The sequence below is a fragment of the Equus przewalskii genome, chromosome 17 (genome assembly GCF_037783145.1).
Source record: "Equus przewalskii isolate Varuska chromosome 17, EquPr2, whole genome shotgun sequence".
Lineage (NCBI taxonomy): Eukaryota > Metazoa > Chordata > Mammalia > Perissodactyla > Equidae > Equus > Equus przewalskii.
The window spans coordinates 41,106,773-41,129,249 of NC_091847.1; the positions used below are offsets into that span (position 1 = coordinate 41,106,773).

Consider the following 22,477-nt stretch of genomic DNA (forward strand, 5'->3'; position numbering starts at 1 on the left):
AATTATGACATTTTCCAAAAAGAGAATAACATTTATTGTATGCCTACCATGCACCCAGCACTGAATTTTATTCCTTAAACATTTATCTGATTAAATCCCCACAGCACCTTATGAAGTAAGAATTATTATCTCCATTTTACAGGTAATGAACCCAAAATCAAAGAAATTAAGTGACTTGCCCAAGGTCACACTTCATAAGTAACAGTGCAAACACTTACACCCAGGTCTGTCTCATTCACGTTATATCTTTTTTGGAAAGTAGAAGTGACAGGAGGTTTTGATACTCTTTTTGAAAAAGTCAAATAGAGTAATGTAGAAAAGAGACTAGAATTGTTCTTTGCTAGTCCAAAACATGGGGTTTACACCACTGGGTGACTATAACAGGAGGCAGATTTGGGTTCAATATTAGAATGCTGATGAGTGTTCCTGAGAAGGTACATTATGCCTACCAAGTTCTGAACTAGCTGCCTTTTTCATGACACGCCATTTTTACTCCCATGCAAAACTGAAAGACAAATTATGTTTCTTCAGACTTGAGTATTTGACAGACTTGAGTATTTTCTCAAAAATAAACCTAGTAAGACTGGTACTTCAAGACAAACAATTGACAGAATTTGTTGACCATCATACAATCCAAGTTTTCAAGCAAAAATTAGGATTTTGGAAAATTTGCATCTACCACTGTGAGCTTGTTAGCTTCCCAGTAATTAAAGGCTGTTCTCATGAAATAGGTGGTAATTAATGAGTCTGAGTTTTTGATGTTGTATATTGAAATATGTCAACATTTAGAAGATCTGCATAACTCAGTTGGAATCAATTTTCCAAATGACCAATGCATGAGGTTATGCATGGGTAGGAGATTCATTCAAAGTGCAAGATAGACCAATGGATTTTAAAGTGACAGAACATAAAAAGCTTATTGCTATCGTTTCAGATTCCACATTGCATCTAACCTTTAAGAAACTACCACTTGTTGAATTTTGGTATAGTATTAAAGAAGAATATGGACAGTTATATGAAAAATCTGTTAAACATGCCTCTATTTTCTAACTACATATTTGCATGAGGCCAGATTTTCTTTGTATACTTCCACCAAAATAGCATATCACGACAGGTTAGAACCCAGAAACAGATGAGAATCCGGCTGTTTTCCATTAAGCCAAATAGTAAAGAGATTTGCAGAATTTTTTTATTGAGATAACATTGGTTTATAACATTATGTAAATTTCAGGTGTACATAATTATATTTTGATTTCTGTGTAGACTATATGTTGCTCACCGCCCAAAGTCTAATTACCACTCATCACTGTACCCACATGCCATTTTACTCCTTTCATTCTCCCCGCTCCCTCCTTTCCCTCTGCTAACCACCAATCTGTTCTCTGTATATCTGTGTGTGTTGTTGTTATTGCTGTTTTTATGTTGTCCGTATGAGTGAAAGCATATTGTATTTGGTTTTCTCCGTCTGACTTATTTCACTTACAACAGACAATGCTAATGTTTTCTTAACATTAAATAAATGATTTTTCAAAGCTACTCTTCTCACTAATTTTTTATTTTGAAAAATATATTTTCATAAAGATTATGTTATTTACGTTAACATGGAATGGTTTTTAGTTTTGTAATGAATAAGCGAATATTTCAAAAGTCTCCATTTTTATTACCAATAGGATAAATATTGATAGACATAACCCACAAAAACAAAATTATTGGGGTTTCAATAATTGTTAAGAGTGTAAATGGCTGCTGAGACTAAAAAGTTTTAGAACTGCTGACGCGGGTTTTTGATTTGAGATAAATGGGGACTTGGACATCATAGTGGGTACCAATGTGAAAAGGGGCTGCGCCCAGGAACCAGGCAGGACCACGTATCACAATGGGTGCCAGCACAGTACATTCTCCAGGACCAGATGCCTCCCAGATGCCCTGATACTATGTGAGCATGCATGGCTTTAAATCCTGCCGCTAGAGAAGTGGATTTGACTGAAATGGCTGAGTTTAAAACCTGAAAAGACTAAGAAACCTGCAATTGAGTAGATTAATTTTCTTCTGTCACTAGATAGAATGGCAACTTAAAAGAGACACTCTTGTTCAATAATTGAGAAACAACGAAAGTTATATTGTTGGCAGACCTACCTTCATGGCTTTGAAACACCTTGGCCGCTGGCATCACTAGCAGCCAAGTAGAAGCCAAATGACAACTGGGTAGAGATGATGTAAGTACTTTCTGCTTGAGGGAAACTTAAAACGCCAAGGGCTCAAAGTCCTTTCCCAAATCTTCAGAATTCTACATGTTCTCATATTTGATGTTACAAAAAACCCTGTAAAATAGATGAGGCAGGTGTGATTATTCTCATACAGAAAGAGAGACAAAGACCCAGGAGGCACAAGTATACCAGAGATGGGCAAGGCAGCAGGTCCACCAAAGTCTCCATTAACTAAACAGAAAATGTGTGATCAGTTGGGGGACTGTAAAGTCTGTGAAATAACTTAATTCTCTCTTACTTCAACTGAACAGATGTTCACTTCAGAACTACTAAGAACAGAGAGAATATTAAGATGAACCAGGATGGTCTCTACCCTTGAAGGACTCTCAGTTCAGCTTGGATGGAGGGCATGCTCCACTAAAAGGGGGATAATGTGCTATAGGAACACAGAGCAGAGAGAAATTAATTCTGACATTAAGAGTTAATGTCGAGACTTCCAACCTTCAGTTCTAGGTCACATAGAAACATTTGATTTCTTCTCCATAAGCCTGCTCCCAGCAGAGAGGCTGGCCACCAAGTTGGTTTGAAGATGCACAGCAGTTCTCATGGAATTTAGCAGAACACAGATCTTTCTACTCTGTGTCCCTGAGGGGGTCCTCCACAGGACTTCACTGCACCCCATCATTCACAGCCCACAATGACACTGGTGCTCAAAGTAATTGGTACAAGTGGTTATTTTTCTTTACATGCTCATGAGAATTGGCAGGAAGGCAATGTATTTTGCATGAGGGAATAACAATTCGTTAAACCAAATTGCCCAGCGGTGGTCTCTTTTCTAGGAGGACTCCTGGCTTTGTGACCTTGGCTGGTGAGTGAAGGGCATTCTTTTCCTGGGATGAATTACTATTTCTCAAGTCCATCTCCCTACACACACCAAGGGTAACCAACTGCTTTGTATTCTGAAAATCCACCTCCTGGCTGCTCTGTCCCACCCAAAGGTTGCTGTTCTGCTGCTTTTCCAAGCGCAATTAATATTAAAGCCATGAGTGCTGTAGATGACTGATTGTATTAAGCTTTATGTTTGGGTCCTAGACACAGTAAATAAATCACAAATTTTTCTTTTGTTCACTGAGGCATAATTTGTGTCAGGAACTCCAGTCAATCATCTAAAAATACATATATATTTTGCAACAGCTGTTATATTTTATATATTGATTATCCCCACCAACACAACACCCCCTCCTTAGAAGAAAAATAAAACAGTGTGTCAGTAACATAGTAAAATGAAAAACATATGTCCGCAGTTAATAGTATACCAAAAGAGAACTATGTAGATCTGAAAAGAAAAGAAAGAAAAATGATAACACAAGCCTTAGTATTTGGCTTTAAATGAATATTTGATTCCCCAAAGCTGTGAACTATGGTCTAACAATGGAAAGAAAGAACTTCTGGGAATAGTGCCCTCTTTCTCCTTCAGATGTGTAAGAATCTAAATGGTTTATTTATACAGAGTGTTATGTATTGATTACATTATGTTGAATATTATGTGATACAGTAACCATTAAATGCATTCTGATTTCTTCTGGTTCTGTTTCCTTCTAAAATAACCTCTAATTTTTTCAGATTGTGATGAAGCAATGCTTTCAAAATTGAATTATATAGTTGAGCTATAATTGAATTGGTTCCAACTGAGAAAGAAGCAATCCACAAAGACTGTTGTAAAAGACAATGGTGTGAACGAAGAGAACCTGGGGATCTTATTCCTCTAGCTGAGGTGTTACCATACTAACACCTTCTCAGGGCATCACTGAGCAGAATGTCAGAAATATAGAACTACCTTAGGAGGACCTGAAGGTACTATCTCAATTAGGGAGAATGGGAGCACTGGGAAGGTAGAGACCATGTTTACATTCATCATTTTGTCCCCAGAGCCTAACGTAATAGGATATAGGAGTTGCTCAGTAATTGTCTGCTGAGTGAATGACTGAGAGAAACAATTTAAATGTTAGGCAACAAATCAAAGCAGATCACTTAGTGATGGTTCCAGAAGAGCAGGAGGTAAGACAGGCAAGGTATTGCTGAGACCTGAGCAACAGAGGTACTCTAGTGGTGTACTGAAGTTGGCTCCCACCGACCCTCAAGAGCCAGATTTGTTCATCTTTCCCCAGCTCTGCATTCAGTGATTTAACTGGTAGCTTGAACTTGGCCATGATGGAAGAATTCACACCATGGAAATCAGCAAATACTACAAACCAAGGTTTTTTGTTTTTAAGAGAGCCAGTTTACCAACACACTAGTGGCATAGCTACCACAATGTGTTAGCTCAGAATTCTAACACTCTAACATTAGAAAGTCCTCTAAACCATGACCAAAATAGGTAGTTCAGGAAGGAATCTGGGCCACAGAGGATGATGAAGGGGTTTTCCACCCTCCTTACAAGATGGTGGAAAGGGTTCTGACTTATGTCGGAAAAGTTAGAATCATCTGAGAAATTCTCAAATACCTCCAGGTATTTGTGTTTCTTCCCTTCTAGCCCATGAGAGTTCATCATCTCAAATGCTGAATTGGGACCATAGCTCCCCTTTTGGTCTAAATTCAGTGACTTATTCGTTAATTGAAAAATATGTATTGAATGCTCACCGTGTACCAGGCACTGAAGATAAAAACTATGGTAGATCGGTTGCAAAATAGCCTAAATTCTCCACTCCTCTTTTATCCACAACCTTTGTAGTGTGACTTTTCAGCCTCCTCATAAAGGGATAAAGTTTATTTCCCCACCCCTTGAATCTGAGCTGGACTTGAAATTTGCTTTGATCAACTAAATGCAGAGGAAATGAGTGTGCTAATTCTGTGCTTAGGTCTCACGAAGTTTTGTTCTCCTCACCCCAGCCTCTGCCTTGAGAATAAGCCTAAGGTAGCCTGATGGAGAATGAGAGACCACATGGAGCAGAGCCAAGTCATCCAAGCCAAAGTCATTCTAAGTCATCCACCCCCATTGGGCCCCATAGCTAAGTGAAGACACATGAATGAGCCTATCTGAGACCAATGAGCCTCACCCAGATCAATAGAACCGAGTCTAGTCAACCATGTAGATTCCTGTGAAATAATAAATTATAAATATTATTTTCTTCATAATTTATTGAAGTGAAATTCACATAACATAAAAATAACCATTGTAAAGTGAACAGGTCAGTAGTATTCAGAACATTTGGAATGTTGTGCAACTGCTACCTGTATCTAGTTCCAAAACATTTTTGTTACCCCAAAGGAAACTCTGCACCCATTAATCAATTTCTCTCCTATTTCCCCCTCCCTACAGACCCTGGTAACCACCAATCTATATTCTGTCTCTATGGATTTATCTATTCTGGATATTTCATACAAATGGAATCATACAATACATGCTATTTTGTATCTGGCTTCTTTCACTTAGCATAATGTTTTCCAAGTTCATCTATATCATAGCATATATCAGTACTTCATTCCTCTTTGTGGATGGATATTATTCCATTGTGTTTCCGTTGGATATATATATCACTATTTATTTATCCATCCATTTGTTGATGAACATTTGGGCTGCTTCTACCTTCTAGCTGTTCTGAATAGCACAGCTATGAATATGAATATATGTGTACTTGTTTAAATACTTATTTTCAGTTCTTTTAGGTATATTCCTATGACTGGAACTGTATGGTCACATATATTCTATGCTTAACTTTTGGAGGAAATGTCAAACTGTTTTCCACAGCAGCTGAACCATTTTACATTCCCACAAACAATGTAAAAAGTTTCCAATTTCCCCACATGCTTGCCAACGCCTATTTTCCATTTTTTTCCATTATATCCATGCTGATGGGTGTGAAGAGGTATGTCATTGTGATTTTGATTTGCATCTCCATAATAGCTAACGATGCTGAATATCTTTTTATGTGACGGTTAAATTTTGGAGTGTTTATCATGTAGCATTACCCAACTGACAAAAAATAAAAGGTAAGCAAAATCAGATTGCCCTGCCCTCATGGGGCAAACAGTCTAGGAAAAGCAAAAGACCATAATCTAATAATTGTACAAATAAACACAAAGTTTGAACTGCTAGGAAAGAGAGGTCCTCAGCACCGAGACCGTGCAGGAGACCTAGGGTGGTATGTCAGGGAAGGCTCCCCTGAAGAAGTGACCACTGAACTAAGATCTAGAGAACGAGCAGGACTTAACCAGATCAAGAAAGGAGTGAAAGGAGCATGTAAAAATGCCTCTACTGGGAGGGAGCAAGGCAAAAAGGAAGCATTGAATGAGGGCCAGTGTGACTCAAAGAAGAGAAACCACAAGATATAGGTATAAGATGAGGCAGGAAATTTGGTAGAGGCCAGACCATGTAGCACCTTGAAGGTCAAGTTAAGAAATTTTATATCTGTCTAAAAGCAATGGGATGTTATTAAAGGTTTGTAAGTAGTGTGGTGACACAAAACAAATTTGTGATTCGAAAGATCACTATTATACAGGGTAGAAAATAGATTGGAGGGGGAAAAGAGTATAAATTGCAAAATCATTTTGCAGATTACCTCGTCGGGGAAAAGTTTTGATTTGGCAATATTGGTAAATACAAATAGATGAGGAGATTCAAAAGATATTTCTGTAAACTCAACTGGCCTTAGAGATGGATTGAGTAAAAGAGAGAAGAAGATATCAAAGCTGACACCTGGGTTTCTGGCTTCAGTAAATGGGTATAAGATGGTGCTCCTCTTGGAGACTGGGAACACAGATTGAGGGCTAAGTTTGAGAAAGAATATCTAGAGCTTGGTTTTAGACATGTTGAGTTTGAATACCATCTAATTAAAGCTATTACATAACAATTACACATACAAGTCTGATGCTTAAGTGAAAAGTTGGGCTAGCTATACAAATTTGTGAGTTATGTACATGGTGGGGATAATAGAAGCCATGGATGTGGATGAGATCCATGGGAAGAGAATGGAGAATGTCAACAGAGGAAGGTCAGAACCTAGGGTTGAGGGTCTAGTTGTCTGCATAGAGGAAGATGAACCTGAAAAAGAGACTGAAACAAGTCACCCAGAAATGTGAATGTAAAGCTGAGAAAGGGAGAAGAAAGTGTTTGATATAGGCAGCAGCAGGCAGCATTGCAAACGCTAAGAACTCAAGTCAAACAAGGATCAAAATATGTCTATGGATTTGTGACAATCATGTATTGATGACCTCAGCAAGAGCTATTTCTGTGGAGCAGGAGAGATTCAGTTGGAGTGGATTGAGAAATGAATGTTGAGTAACTCTCTAGAGCTACTGTGTTAGTTACCGCATCACTTCCTGAGCTTTTCAAATTCCAACCACTCCCAACCCAACTGGTCAGGGTCCATTCTGAGATTTCCTGCCAGCACTTTAAGTGCAGCCTAGTCCAGACCTGTCTGGAGACTGATGAGAGCTCCTGCTCCCAGACTTGTTGAGCAGAAGATTGTCTATGTCCCGGGGAGGAAGTGATTTTAACATATTAGAGTATGAAAGGACATTTTCCCTAAATGGTAATTTAGTCTAAATAGAATCTTTCCAGAAAGGGCAAAGAACTCCCCCTACATCATTGTCAAATCAGATAAACTTCCTCAGCATACCAAAAATTGTCTGGACTAGAGAAAATTTCAGCCAAGTATGAACTGTATCTATTTATTCAACAAACATTTATTGAACTTCATAACACTATCTCTTAAGTGGTAGGGATGTACAGTAAAATAAACTATAGTCACTTTCCCTAAGGAATTTATAATATAAAAAGGAAGACAGGGAAACAGATCAGTGGTTGCAACGTGGAGTGATAACTGTTGTGTGACAGCAAAACAGGGAAGGGTCAATCAGATCAGCTTGGGGTTTCAGGGGAGGCTTCTGAGAAGATATCACTCTCCAGTGTCATGTTGAATAGTGAGTAGAGCGAGGCAGGAGGATGAAGAAGACTAGTAGGATAGTCAACAGCATTGTAGGTAGAGAGTACAGCCTGTGCAAGGGCCCAGAGGCGTAAAACAGCATGGTGTATTGGGAACTCAACAGAATATATCAGGAATACAAGGGAGTGAGTTAGAAGAGGTAAGCCTGGGCCGGAACATGGAGAACTTTGTATATTAGTGTGCTAGTCAAGAATCTTTTGGTTTTATGTCACAGGAAAACAATTCAAATAGCTTAAACAACAAAATTTGGAATGCAGTGACTCAAGTTACTAAAGAGTTCAAGAGGTTAATTAGTATTCCAGCATGGCTGGTTACAGGACTCAGCTGTTTTCATCAGGAATCTCTCTTCAGCTCCAGTCCTATCTCCCATTGGTCTGAATTGGATCTCACGCCCCTCCCTGATCCAATGTCTAATACTCTGATTAGCCAGGCCTGAGTCACGGGCCCGCTTCTAGTTCCACAGAATTTAGTCAAATCCACCCAAAATACGTGGAGTGAGAACAGGGCAGGAAAAAATAGCACATGTCCACCCTACCTTGCAAGGACTTTAAACTTTACTCCAAGGACAAGGGAGGTCATGGAAGGATTGTAAGCAGGGCAATGGAATGATCAGGTTTTCATTTCAGAAAAGTCTGTGCAGCAGCTATAAAGCAAATGAGTGAGAGGAGTTCAGACTCAGGCAATTAGAACTCCCGTAGTTGTCCGGGGGATAGTGGTTAGACCTGAGCAATGGCCATGAGGACAGGAAACTATCTTGTCCCCTTCCTGGGATCATTATAAAGCCCATCAGCCAGCCACAATGAGGTGGTTTTTTTCTACTTTTCACCTAGATTTTAGGCAGCGGGAGTCTGAGAAATCAGAGACACAAGTCAGAAATGATTCTCCTTTGCTGGCAGCCACTTCTAAAGGACTAGAACAGATTTTAAATCCATCAGATCCCTTGACCCTATGACTCTGTGTGCACCCAAGACAATTCACCCACACATGCATATGTTTCATGTTACCAATGTGAGGATCCTTGATATGTAAGACCACAGTGTGTTTCTATACTCACATCGGAAACGTTGTCTGCTAATTTACTGAATTGGAAATAGAAACTGGAGCAACTGAGAGTCATTGCCTGTCCCCTAGTATGCCCCCTGACTTTCAGTTTAGGGCACCAACCCACACAATACTGCTTTAGATTTATGGAAAATGCTCACACATGATGTCTTAAATATGTACAGCATCTTCAGCTTATAAAAGCACTTGCTTATACATTAATCCTTAAATCCTTCCAGCAACTCTGTAAGATAGGCAGTAGCATCCCCATTTTATGGATAAAGAATCAGAAGCTCCGAGAGAGGAAGTGAATTGCTCAAGGTTACACACTAGTAGTAAGCGGCCGGGTAAGGGAACAGGGCAAGTCTTGGGCTAGAATCCTATTTCTCCTATAACTGTGTAATTGTTGTGAGCAAAGATTCTGAAGCCAGATTCCCAAGTTTGAAATCAGCCGGCTACAGATTAGCTGAGTGTTTTTTATTGTTGTTTTTGTTTTTTGCTGAGAAAGATTGCCCTGAGCTAACACCTCTTGCCAATCTTCCTTTTTTTGCTTGAGGAAGATTCACCCTGAGCTAACATCTGTGCCAATCTTCCTCTATTTTGTATGTGAGTCGCTGCCACAGCATGGCCACCAATGAGCGGAGACCCACACCCGGGAACCAAACCCGGGCTGCCAAAGCAGAGTGTGCCTGCCTAGCTTAACCCTAGGTCACGGGGCTGGCCCCAGGATTAGCTGAGTGTTTTAAGCAACATATTACTGTACCTCTCTGGCCTTCAGTTCCATCAATGTAAATAGAAATTTAAAAAGAAAAATCTACTGCAGAGGGTTACTGTGAGGATTAAATAAGTAAATACAAACAAATAAGGTGATCTTATAATTTATTGTCTAAAATAATATACTTCTGAAGTGAAAAGGAGCACTAAAAATAAGTAAACTACATATTAGTTTTGAAATGTTTATTTAGTGAGCAACATATTTTATTTATTGATGGATCTATAAAGTACTTTATTCAAAAACTATTTCAGAAATAAGATTTTTTCCAAAAAAATGAAATAATAATATATCCGCTTAGTACATTAAAGCCAAAAAATTTTTGTGACTTCTTTATATTGACTTTACAAATATGTTTTTAGACAACCGTATAGGCAAAATAATCTTTCTTAGTACATATTCACATGCCTTAATCAGTTTCTTGACCATATTTATCCTCAATACCTATCTCGCAGGCGTCTCCAAGGCCCTAGCACATCTGGCTGGCCCACCAAGCAGCCAGCACAGCCAGCAAATGGAATCTTCTTCCTAATTCCACCCAACCTGGAAGGAGTTAGCTCCCCTTGATGTTCCTCCCCAGGAGCACTTCATTTTAACAGTGAGCATGCTGAATGCAGACCATTAAAGGCATTACTTACATTGTGTCTGGAAGGAGTGGGAAAAAATAAACAGGTCATTGGGGTTGACTCCATCATAGGTTAGGCAAAGCAATGACAGAAACTTATTCCAACTTATTTTAATGAAACTACTAATAAAAACATGGCTAAAAAAGAGAAAAATAGAAGATGAATGCTAAACTGAGCAGGATATCCCAAGTCACTCCCAGGCAAACTAGCCATGTAGTCGCTCTAAGAATGAAGCACAAGAATAGGGTCTGGCTTACAGCAAACACTAGGTTAGTAGTAGCTATTTTTATTGGTTTAGCCCTCATTGTTGTTGTTATTACTATGGTACCACTTTGATACATTTACTATAAATAATGTACTGTGCTTTGTAAACATCATCTTGTATAATTTACCCAACCCGTTGTCTACTGCATTCAGTCACCTTATTGGCATGGCCCTTAAAGTCTTTTGAGTTGGGAATCCCTGAATCTAGTCTGGAGCCTGAATCATTACACTATACTTTCTCTTCCTAGTCTCTATTCCTATAGTATTTTTAGTATGGAGCACAATGTATTGGACATAACCTGATGCAATATCTTATATATTCCAGATGTTTCATGTGTGTTAGTCACTTTCAACCCAAGACTATATAAATCCCTGAGGACATGGGCCAATGGATCAATGGCAGTTCTCAGATGCAAGCAAAAGGAACCAACTCTGGCTAATTAAAGTAGAAAACTTTAGGACTGGAAAACTAGACTTAGAAGTATGCAGCCACGACCAAGGCCCCCAGTCACACCACAGAACTGGTTGGTTCTGTGAAGATAATCTACCAGCATCACTGGACACTGATCTCCCAACTTACACCTTTAACAACCCCATTGCTGGGCATGGGACACTGCAAAGAGAGCTGTTGCAGCAACAACCTCAGAAACCTCTGCATAGTTGCTGCTGTGACCACTACCCTCCCTAGGATGAAATTCATGTATTCTCACTTTCCTTCTTTCATAAGCTTCCAAAAAAGGAGTGAGAGCACCTGCTTGTAGAATCTAGGTGTCCTTGTCTCCTCAGGCTGCTATAAGAAAATACCATCCCCTAGGTGGCTTAAATACCAGACATTTATTTCTCGAAGTTCTGGAAGCTGAGAAATCCAATCAAGGTACTGGTAGATTCAGTTTCTGGTGAGGCGTGTCTTGCTGGCTTGCAGACAGCTGCTGTGTGCTCACATGGCAGAGAGAGAGAGAGAGAACAAGCTCTTTGGTCTCCTCATGTAAGGGCACTAACCCCATCATGAGGACCACACCCTCGTGACCTCATCTAAACCTAATTACTTCCAAAGGCCCCACCTCCAAATGCCATCACATCAGGGGTTAGGGCTTCAACATACAAATTTTGGGGAGATACATTCAGTCCATAGCCCCACGTCCTATGCCCGTGCTCTAGTTGCAACGAAGGCCAGGAAAGCAAGCGATTGGCATTTTCCCCTTCCTTGATGATAGAAAGCTTTGCCTCGTAAGAGGAAAATTCTCCCAAACATGGCGTGGTGTCCAGATACTCAGCAGTCAAAAACATGACAAATGTCTACTACAACCATAGCTCGCATTTCCTTAGTATCCTTCGTAGAACTGAGCACCATCAAACCCTGAGGAATTCCTCCCCACTGACATCATCAATGATCCAAGTGACGCCACTGGGAGCAATTTAAAAAGCAGGACTTGAGAGAGCTGTGGAAAATGAGAATGTGGATAATAGCATCCCAGAGCTCCATCCCAGAGCTCCTTAAAGATCTCTTTGGCAAAACAAGGCTTCAAAGTAGTCAACAAATTCACTGATAAACTTGGAACAAAAGGAGAAGACTACACCTACTGTAAATTGCTTTGGTCTCTCTGCTTTAAAGCAAAGCAGGAAAACAATACAGAAGCGAAAAGGTGTCTCTATATCCATTAATTAAGTGACTGCTTCCCAGTAGAAAACTTGACATCTTAATAGATGTTGTTCAGCTAAACCTCAAATCTCTCCTATCAAATCCCCCTGATTTTCAGACTGCTGAGGTTACAGCAGTCAGTGGACGGCATCTTTAGTACCATAGTGCTGGGCAAAAAGTACAAGGGAATGATCATAAAAAATGCCAAGGGCCATAATTCAAAGAAAAGCTGAAGAACACAAAACATACAGGATGACTGGGAACAACTTGAAATGAAAGCTTTCAGCTGTCACTCATCAGGCCAGCCACAGCTGCAGTACCGACTGAGACATGTGACTTTAATAGGGAGCTGGGAATCGTTCCCAGACACCAAGCACCTGCCATGAGGGAGACACCGTTGGCTTTTCATGGTACCCATGCTGGACACTGAGAACTCACCAAACGTTTCCAGGCCAGGCACATTGCTTGATACTTTCATGAAAAATCAAGGTAAATAAAATGCCATCCCTGATGCCCCAAAACTTAAAATCTATAGGAGATGAGACATCAAGAATGCAAATTGTTATAAGGCAGAGCATGATAAATGCCCTAAGGGTTGTGCCAAGCGCATGAGGATTCAGTGAAGGGAGAGAGCAGGGAACTCAAGAGGCAAAGACGGGAAAGAGAGAGCACAATGCCCAGAGTCTCGTTTATGACTGCAAGCTATTTTCACAGATTCTTAAACACAGTCAAGGCTAGAACAGATCCCGTAGATCACCCGGTACAATCCCTTCTTGTCTGCACTTAAAGAAAGAGGCTCTCGGGTAAGTGAGCAGCAAAGCCAAAATTAGAACCCTGGTTTCTTGACTCCAAAACCTGTGCGATCCCTCTATAGTCATGAGACATTTAAGGAAAAGAAATTTCTCCTCTCCTTTCCTGTGCCCTAAACACCAGTTATGTCCTCATACCCTAAATGTGGAGAAAGGCCATTGATCTCATTGCTTGGAGCTGTGGCAGCGAGGTGTACAAGCTTGAGGAGAAGAGTGATCACGGGGACTCTAAGGGTTGCTCTAGTGTCCTGCAGAGGCAACTGCTTAGCTTACCTGAGACGCCGACAGACCCACTGTTCTAAGAAAGGCCCTCAGAACATAGGTGCCTTGGGACAGTCAGGAAAGGTGCAGAGATTGCCAATATCTGATCCAGGACACTGAGGCTCTGAAGTGAGAATTGAAAATTCAATCTGAAATTGAGTCAGTTTGGCTATAGTTCTGTCTGAGCAGGTGTGAACTCAGGTGTCTCTGGTTCAGGATATTGTCAGGTGACACCTAAGGACACAGTGCAAGGCAGGCTTGGCAGCAGCATGGAAAAAGGCAGGAATGCCACACACCTTGTCCACAGTCAAGAAATCAGAGACATGGAGGCTAATTGGGCCTTGAAATGAGCACTCCATAGAGGGGAGGTTTATTCCTCCTTCGTTCTGTTCCCCCCGCTTTGGCAGCAGATTCTGCCTAGTAATTAACTGGAATTGAATATTCCACATCATTTCCTTCCCAGGGAGCTCCAGAACTTCATACGCCCTTGATACACCCAGGCTAATTTTTCTTTCTCTACTTTCTGGGCATGGTGTTTTTGTTCTTGTTTTGTTTTGTTTGTTGTTTGTTTTTGGTCCTAAAAGGAGTTAATTGACCTCATTAACTAATCTAGTGGATTCCTCTCTTCATTTTCAGTTATTTTCTTCTCTTTAATGTCAAGACCATAAACCAGCTGTTAGCAAGTGTCTTGACTTCAGCCTGGAGTCTCTGGGTCTTCATGGTGTCACTAAGCTACTTGTTGGAATGTAGTAGACATAGAAATGCCCATGATTGTCACCCTATTGGCATCGAGACTTTCTTGTGGGGACCTGTTTCCTGCAAATAATGGGCCCACTGCGGTTAGTTGTGACTGGTGTGGTCTTACTAGCATCTCTGCTGCCGCCAAAAACAAAATGATTCTCAATACATTATGACCTGCTCCAATTATCCTACCTGCCAGTTCCCACATCCTTAACTATTATAAACTTTGTGAAGACGGCTCTATAATAATCTCTGCCATGCACTGAAGTCTGCATGATGTGTCTTTCTATGGAAGATTTCCTTAGCTAGGCATCACGGTCAAGTTTCTTTTGATATTGACCAGGTCAAGTTCAAGAGAGAAGGAAAAAGCAGACTCCATTTGAAGCCCAAACATTCTTGAATTGTAATGGTTGACTATGGTGAGAGAAGTGGCTCTCTGAGACAATAATCAGTCATCATGGCACTTTCTAGATGCCAGTAACATGCCAATACCTTGGGAGCACTACATAAAGAGATTATTTTGCCCATAAATCCCTTGTATTTGTGCCAGAAGCAACCAAAAGGCAAACTTGTTGTTGTGACTCGGAATCAGGAGACCATGGAGACTCCTGGTTCCATGTCTGACAAGTTGAGTGGGCCTCAGTTTCCTCTTCTGTCACTTCCTCACAAGGGAAATAGACTGGAAAAGATCTTACCAAAGAAACTTTACAGTGTCTACAAATGCAAGAATTGTTTATACAGGACGTTTCTCTTAGTCTATGGCAGTGAATGCATTTTCTCATCACTTGTAATGCTTTCTTCTTGTGAAGGGAGTTTCAGCTGGGTTCAGAATCAAGATGAGAATGATCAGGGGGACTTCACCTGCCTCCTCTAGCCCTGCAGGCAAGTGCAAGTTATCTCACCGGCAAAATAAAGTGCTCCAACTAGGCCCTGCTCTCTGTCTAAGCTTTACGGTTTTCTGCATCTAAGCTTTCAGGGGCAGCCTGATCTGCATAAGAATCAGCTTTTTTCACATTTTACAGAATAAATTAAAACAAGAGAGATTTGGATTAGATATCAAGTTTGAGTAAGGAAAGGATTTCCTAATTGGGAGCGTGAACACTAAAACATCGACAGGATGTTCCTCTGGACTCCTTTAAAATTAAGATGGATAATATAGTCTCATGTGCAATGAAGCCAGGTAATAGAAGGAAGAGAAACTCACATTTTTTGTTTAGATGTTATTAATGTGTCACGCACTTATACACTTGGCACTGTGAGGGAGATATTAATGTATTCATTTTACAGATGAGGAAGCAATGACTTTCTCAAATTCATACATTTTAGAATGGAAAGTCAAAATTCTACCTGGAGTTGTCAGATATCAAAAGTTCATGATTTTTCCAATACAGTGATTCATCCAAAGAGGGTCATGTTATTTCATGATAGACCTCTGATTGCACAATTCCATACCTTAAGCCTCTTGTCTAGCACCGTCATGATGTGGGGTTGGTGAGCCAAGGAGCCGAAAGAAAGATTTCTTGGACTCTCAAGGTCTGGCAGCAGTGCTCTTTTATTTAGAGAATAGTATGGAATAACATGGGGACAGGACCCATGGGCAGTATAGAGCTGCTGCATGGGGACAGGACCCACGGGCAGGAGGAGCTGCTGCTGCAAACATGGGTTGAGAGTAGGGCTAAATTTAAGGCATGGGTATGTGAGTTATCTCTGTACAAGACAAAAGAAAGAATATGTAAAAAGAGTTGTTAAAATGGTATCAGTGCCCGTAGGGTCCGGTTATTGGGTGGTCCCATAGCTTTTAGGTAAGAATCAAACCAGATTAAGTAAATGGCAGAAGCCACCACTTAAATATTGTCTTCAGCTAAAGACAAAGGAGGATGTTGGGGGGAGGCGGGGTCAGTGACATGAGGTTACCAGACAGTAAACAGCTTAAGTCCTTGCCTTCCCAATTAAGAGTTTCCAGGGATAAGGCCATCCCCGCTTCCTCCTGGTGCAGAGAGGGAGACACCCCCCACAGATGGAGACTTCCTTCACAAATGCAAATGTCTCTCATCAAAGGGCAAGCAAATTCCACTCCTCAGAGCCTCCGTCTCATCTGCAGTTTTTTAAAGTAACCAGCCTAAAATAATCCTCATCACATCGGACATTTTAATTTTTTGCCAGTAAACCAATATTTGCCTGTAAAGTGAATTTGCCTTCCTGAAAAACATTAGAGATTCTAAAACATCTTAGGAAATGGAAATGATGTGAGCTTGGTGAGCTGAGGAGTTGATAGAAAGATTTCTTGGACTCTCAAGGTCTGGTAGCAGTGCTCTTTTATTCAGAGAATAGCATGGGGACAGACCCCATGGGCAATGAAGAGCTGCAATGTGTTGAGAGTTAGGGCTAAAGTTATACAGCATAGGTATGTGAGTTATTTTTTACTAGACAAAGGAAATGTCGTGTAAAAAAGTCATTAAAATGGTATCAATGCAGGTGGGGTTTGGTTATCCGGTGGTCGTATAACTTTGGCTATGAATCAGGTTGAATCAGGTCAGGATGTCCTATACTTCCCAGAGGATGATATAGATTGGCATGTAGGCCAGGAAACCTTGGGCTTCTCTCCCTGGGGCAGCCTTGATCCTCATCAGAAACACTTCAGAAAAACCAAAAAGAAAATAAAACAACTGTCTAAGTAAAATCTTCGGTGGAATAACATCCTATGGCCTGACAAGGGTGACAGGTCATAGGGGCAGTCTCCTGAAAGCTGTCTAGCCTCAGATGCACAGTCTGTTTGAGAGCAGTGGGGAAGAAATGAGGAACTGAACAGGGATATTGAAAGTCCCAACAGATTGGTAGTAATCCTCAATTCTACTCACTAGTATGAATGGTGACAAATTCTCAGGAATCTTGTCTTGTCAACAGAGATCGTAGGAGGTCAAAAATCAAGTTCGCAGAAATTGGAGCAGAGGTTCCTCTGATCAGCTGGTCCCATTATGGCTCTCTTGAGTGCTAGGATTTGGAATAAACAGGTGTGGTTCAGTTTAAGAAGGTCCCAAGTCCATGTTGGTTCAAATATGACATTCTTAGGTCATCTCAAAACAAAGGTACTCTTCTGAAACTTTGGTAACCCATCACTTAAGATCTCTACGAAAGGACTGGCCTTCACTGACTGCCCATCTCCCTCCAAGCCCATCCTTAATTTGATTCCAGAGATAACTGGTAGGTGGGGTTCTCTCTAGGGCAAATATGTGGTCACATGTTGTTACCTCCCACTCCCTTGCCCCTGGCACACATCACTAATTGATTACAGTGCTCTTTCCTGCTGTGGCCAGATGCAGCCTCAGGATCCTTCTCAGCACAGCTCCAGGCAACCACCACCAATCCTTTGGAGTTCACATTCAAAAGGAAATCTACTTTGCCAAAATGCTCTAGGGACCGCTGAATAGTGTTTCAAAACTCAGATGTTTTTGTATTCCTATCCTCCCAGAATCTGAGTCATTGTTCAGAGAAACATACAATAGAGGATGAAAGGAGAGTTTTGTTAATTATTACCTTAAGAAAAAAGACTTGAGAATAATTTATTCAAGCATTTGACAAAAAAATATTGTGTGCTTCTATGTTGTTGGCCCTGTACTGCGTTTTACAGATACAAAGAAGAGGGAGACATCGTTCTTACTGTCAAGATGCTCGCAGTCTAGAAAGAGATAGAGACAAGTAAATCATGTTGTGTTCCCTGATAGCTATACCTTAATCAGCAAGGGCAGAAGGAGGCACAGCCCCTCATCTACTTACACACACACACACACACACACACACGCTGACACACTGACACGCTGCTTCCATACATTCTCACCACACTGCCTGTGGAAATTCATCCCTCCCTCTTGTTACCCATGAAGTATAATTCTTGCTTCAGAAATCTGCCAGCTAACTGAACAAAAGGCTAACAGGAATATACAGAAACTCAGGAAAGTGTGCTCCTCTGATTAACACATGACTTGGAAAAGAGTTCTACTTGGCTTTCGAATTTCCAGATTTTTCTCCTAGGTTTCTCAAAACTTCAGTAAGACAAATTTTTTCTCAGCCCAAATATTTTGATTTTTGTCACCTACTAAGTTGCCCTCAGAAACTCAAGGGTGGGTTTGGAAGCATTTAACTATTTTTCCAAATTGGTTTTTTTCCTTCTGTTATGTCATGGAGATGCAATCACCAACCACCCTGAACAGGGACCAAACCTCACCCCAAGAGCGAGGCCTATGACCTTGGCCTTATTTTTAATGCAAAGGTCTCTCCAGGAGGAGCTTAGGCCTTATTACCATAATCTGCAGTATACGTGGAAGCATGTTTTCCAACTGAGCCTGCACAGGCTAATATCCCCTCTCCCTTTTGAATATTCATTCCCCATCTGAAATTAAAAGTCCCTGCTTCCCTTTGTTCAGAGACATCATGACTCTGGAAATGATTCCACATGGCCTCCTATTTGCTGCAAATACACCTTACTTTGTGAGACAACTACTTCTGGTGGAGAGTCTGATTTAACTCGCCAGGAGGGACCCCACTCTGGTTTTGGTAACAGTTTCAGCATCGCTGACTGGGGCTAACTACCAGAGCAGCTCTTCTCGAGCTTTACAGTGCATTTGAATCACTGCGGATTTGCTAAAATTCATATTTTTATTCACGAGGTCTGGGATTTATTCCCTGTCTCTTAACTTTTCTTCCATCTCTTCACCTCTTTGTGTGGCATTTTGAGAAATTTAGGGAGTTGATAGAGACAAGTACAAGGCCTCTCCTTGAATTCAAGACTATTTGTGTGACTTTTGGCAAATTACTTATCCTCTCTTTGCTTTACTAATCAATGAAAGAGGGGTATATAATTCTTGCAAGGATTAAATGAGATAATACATATTAAATGCTTGAATAATGCCTAGCACACAGGCACTCAATGTATGTTAGATAATGTTAGTATTTCTTCAACTCAATTTTATGGTTCACTAATTCACTTTTCAATTATGTTCAGTTCATTATGTTTAGTTTTGTTATTTCAACAACCTTATTTTTCATTAATTGGTTCTTTTCCATAATATCCCATTCTGGATTCATAACATCTTATTCCTATTTCATCTTGTGTTATAGATACTCTCAATCCTTTATCTCTTCCAGGCTATTAAATATATTTACTTTTTTAGTCATGTAAAACTGCTATGTTTTCTTTACTTTCTCAGATGTAAATTCTTTCTTTTGTTGCATTTTCCCTTTATATCTGGATGTTTTTAGCTATGAACTCATTATGGTCAGGAGATTTTCCAAGGCTGTGTGCCGGATTACAATTTCCACACATAAAGTTTGAGCCAAGCATGATCCCAGCACACAGCCTTGCTCAGGGTGCTGTGTGGAGAGCACCCTGCCAGGAGGTAGAGGTCCGGACCCTGTTCCCATAGGAGCTACACACTGTAGCCTTTAGGCTTAATGCAGATGTCACTGTTGTGACTCCCAGACTTGCGCTGGCTGCCCAGCTCTAACTTCAGGAGGTTCCCATTTGTAGACAGACAGGGTAGCTCCTCCCTGGCCATCCTCTGGCCTCTTGTGGACCCACCTTCTTTGAGCCTTTTCTTATGTCTTCCAGCTTAAGACGTTTATTCAACTGCCTGGGACCCCATCTGGAACTTTTCCCTTCTGCTTCATTCTCAGGCTTCTCTCATATGCTTTCTTTCCCCATCCTTCCTTGTTCTACATGTTCCCCTTAACTCTGTCCTCAAGGTTACAACTATGTTTAATGATACAAGATATTCTTTTTTTTTTTTTTTTGTGGAAGATTGGCCCTGAGCTAACATCTGCTACCAATCCTCCTCTTTTTCCTGAGGAATTTTGGCCCTGAGCTAACATCTGTGTCCATCTTCCTCTATTTTATATGTGGGATGCCTGCCACAACATGGCTTGATAAGCAGTGCTAGGTCCACACCTGGGATCTGAACCAGAGAACCCCAGGCTACCAAAGCAGAACACATGACCTTAACCGCTACGCCACTGGGCCAGCCCCAACACAAGCTCTTCTTTATCAGAGATACTTAGGGACAAGATTGTTTTCCCCTCCCTATCTCCGTAGGCCATGTTGCAGAAGCTTTCAAACTGTCATACCGTGCTCTTTTGAAAACCTACAATCTCTCCAAGCCTCTCATTTTCTCTCTACTATAATCCTTGCAAGAGACACCAGTCCCTGAACCTGTCTGGACTTTGGCAACACTGATCACTTGGCGTGACAGCAAGTGTTGAATCCAGGAAGTGGGGGTAAGGGACAATAAAAGTGCCAGGAAGTGAAGGAGATTACATATTCGTACAGATCTCAGCTCTCTGCAACCCCTCCCTTGCTCTATGGTTTTCCTTTTATAATTACCAGAAAATTCCCCGACCAGATACAATTTAGATATAGCACTGCACGACACATTAACCATCATGACAACCTCATGGTAGACACCTTTTTCCTCTCTCATATAGTATGGATTGGACTTAGTAACTTTTTCTTCCTTTAATCATACATACGCGAAAAAGTTAACCTATGTGTGCACATATACTTGTATCTGTACACGCACACACACGCTTCTCAAGATGAAATAAGTTGTACGGTAATACCGGCTGCCTTCTTCCGTGATTCGTTTCCCCCTTTCCATATGCTGTCTGCCTACATAAATACCTTTAGCCTGTTCATTAATTCCCTGGTAAATGTATTCAATTCTTCCCTCTGTTCCTTTTTTCCAACACTTCAGTTGCTTTTTAGAAGTTTTAGCTCTAACCTTATGCTCTCTGTCTCTCTAGCCCCGCAGTGATTGTCACTATCTTTCTGTGTTTCTCTTTCCTCAAAGTCTTGCAAAATATAACATACTGCAAAGCAGTGGTGTTCCTGGGATTTAGCATTTGGGGCAGCAGATGGGGTGGTAACGAATCTGCTTGTGGGGGCTGGGTACATCCCCCAGCATTCTCAACTCATTGCATACATTTTGAATTAAAAATATTAAAGATAATGGAATTAGAAGCACATTACTATGCCATTTAATCTATTTAGGGGTAGTTGAAAAAACAAACTTTTTACTAATACTTAACCCAACACAACTAACATAAAGCTAAACATAATCCCCTTGATAGCAAATAGCTATGAGAGGTTTAGCTTTTGTGGTCTCTCTACAACTTAGCCATTGGTGAAGAAGGCATTGGCCAAGGTCTAGTTTGAGTACAAGATGTTGAGGTTGGCTGCCAACCACGTTTCATTTAGACTGTCTCGTTGAACCCTGTTTACCATCCACTCTTTTCACCCCAGCTATCCACAGACCCATTTTTTCATAAATCAAGACAGCTGTTGCTTAATCTTAGTGTTATAATTATTCCCTTTTACTTATGCCCCATCTAGATTGTAAACTCTCTTGAGGATAAGGATTATGTTACTCCCCTACAGTGGGATGCAATGGCATGCATAGTAGACGGAAAGTAATTTCTGCTTGTAAATTGGTACTTTGTCCAGGTATTTCATTGATATATGCTCATGTATTCTTTACAGCAGTCCATGTCCCTACATGTCAGTATGGAAGCTCATAATGGTGAAGTCATTTTACCGAGATCTCAAGACTAGCAAGAGAACCTGGATGCAAATCCCAATCTTCTTGAGTCTAAAACATATATTCTTTATACCAGATTTTGCCACTCAGTGCTGAACAAATGTACCATGAGTGATGAATGAGTGAGTCAATCAATCCTGAACCCAAGGCGCTTCAGTTCTGCCATCTTATTGTTCGGACTGCAAAACAAAGGGCGATCCCTTAACTGTGGATGTGAAAAACAAGAGTGTTCCATGAAAAGAACAACATTGGGTTCTAAATTAAAATTTTCAGCATTTAGATCTGTAAAAACTACCGCAACGACCCTCCTTACAAGGCTAGGCGGCCTATCAGTTTTATTCTTCCAACTGACAATTAACTGAATGGACACAGAGAGACTAAAGAGGCCTGGGTCAATGTCATATGGGCTGTCATTGTCAATCTAGAATTAGAAACAAGAGCCCTTGAAAGCATCCTCTGCTCAGCAATCCGTAATTTTTCAAATACTAATGTACAATTCTTTGCCCCAAGCACTAATGGAAACTGCGCAGCAGGAGGAAACCTTTATTATCCATTAACCAGTATTGAATACCTATCTAGGATAGAC

General features: G+C 40.7%; 1 long non-coding RNA gene across 1 annotated transcript in view; it reads right to left on the bottom strand.

The window, feature by feature from the left end:
- The window catches only part of LOC139076798 (uncharacterized), a 71,168-nt gene extending 68,861 nt beyond the window's left edge, over positions 1–2,307 (bottom strand). Inside the window, exon 1 of the long non-coding RNA XR_011528764.1 lies at positions 2,137–2,307. This is a non-coding gene — a long non-coding RNA (uncharacterized lncRNA). The remainder of the gene's footprint in view (positions 1–2,136) is intronic.
- Positions 2,308–22,477: the final 20,170 nt, after the last annotated feature.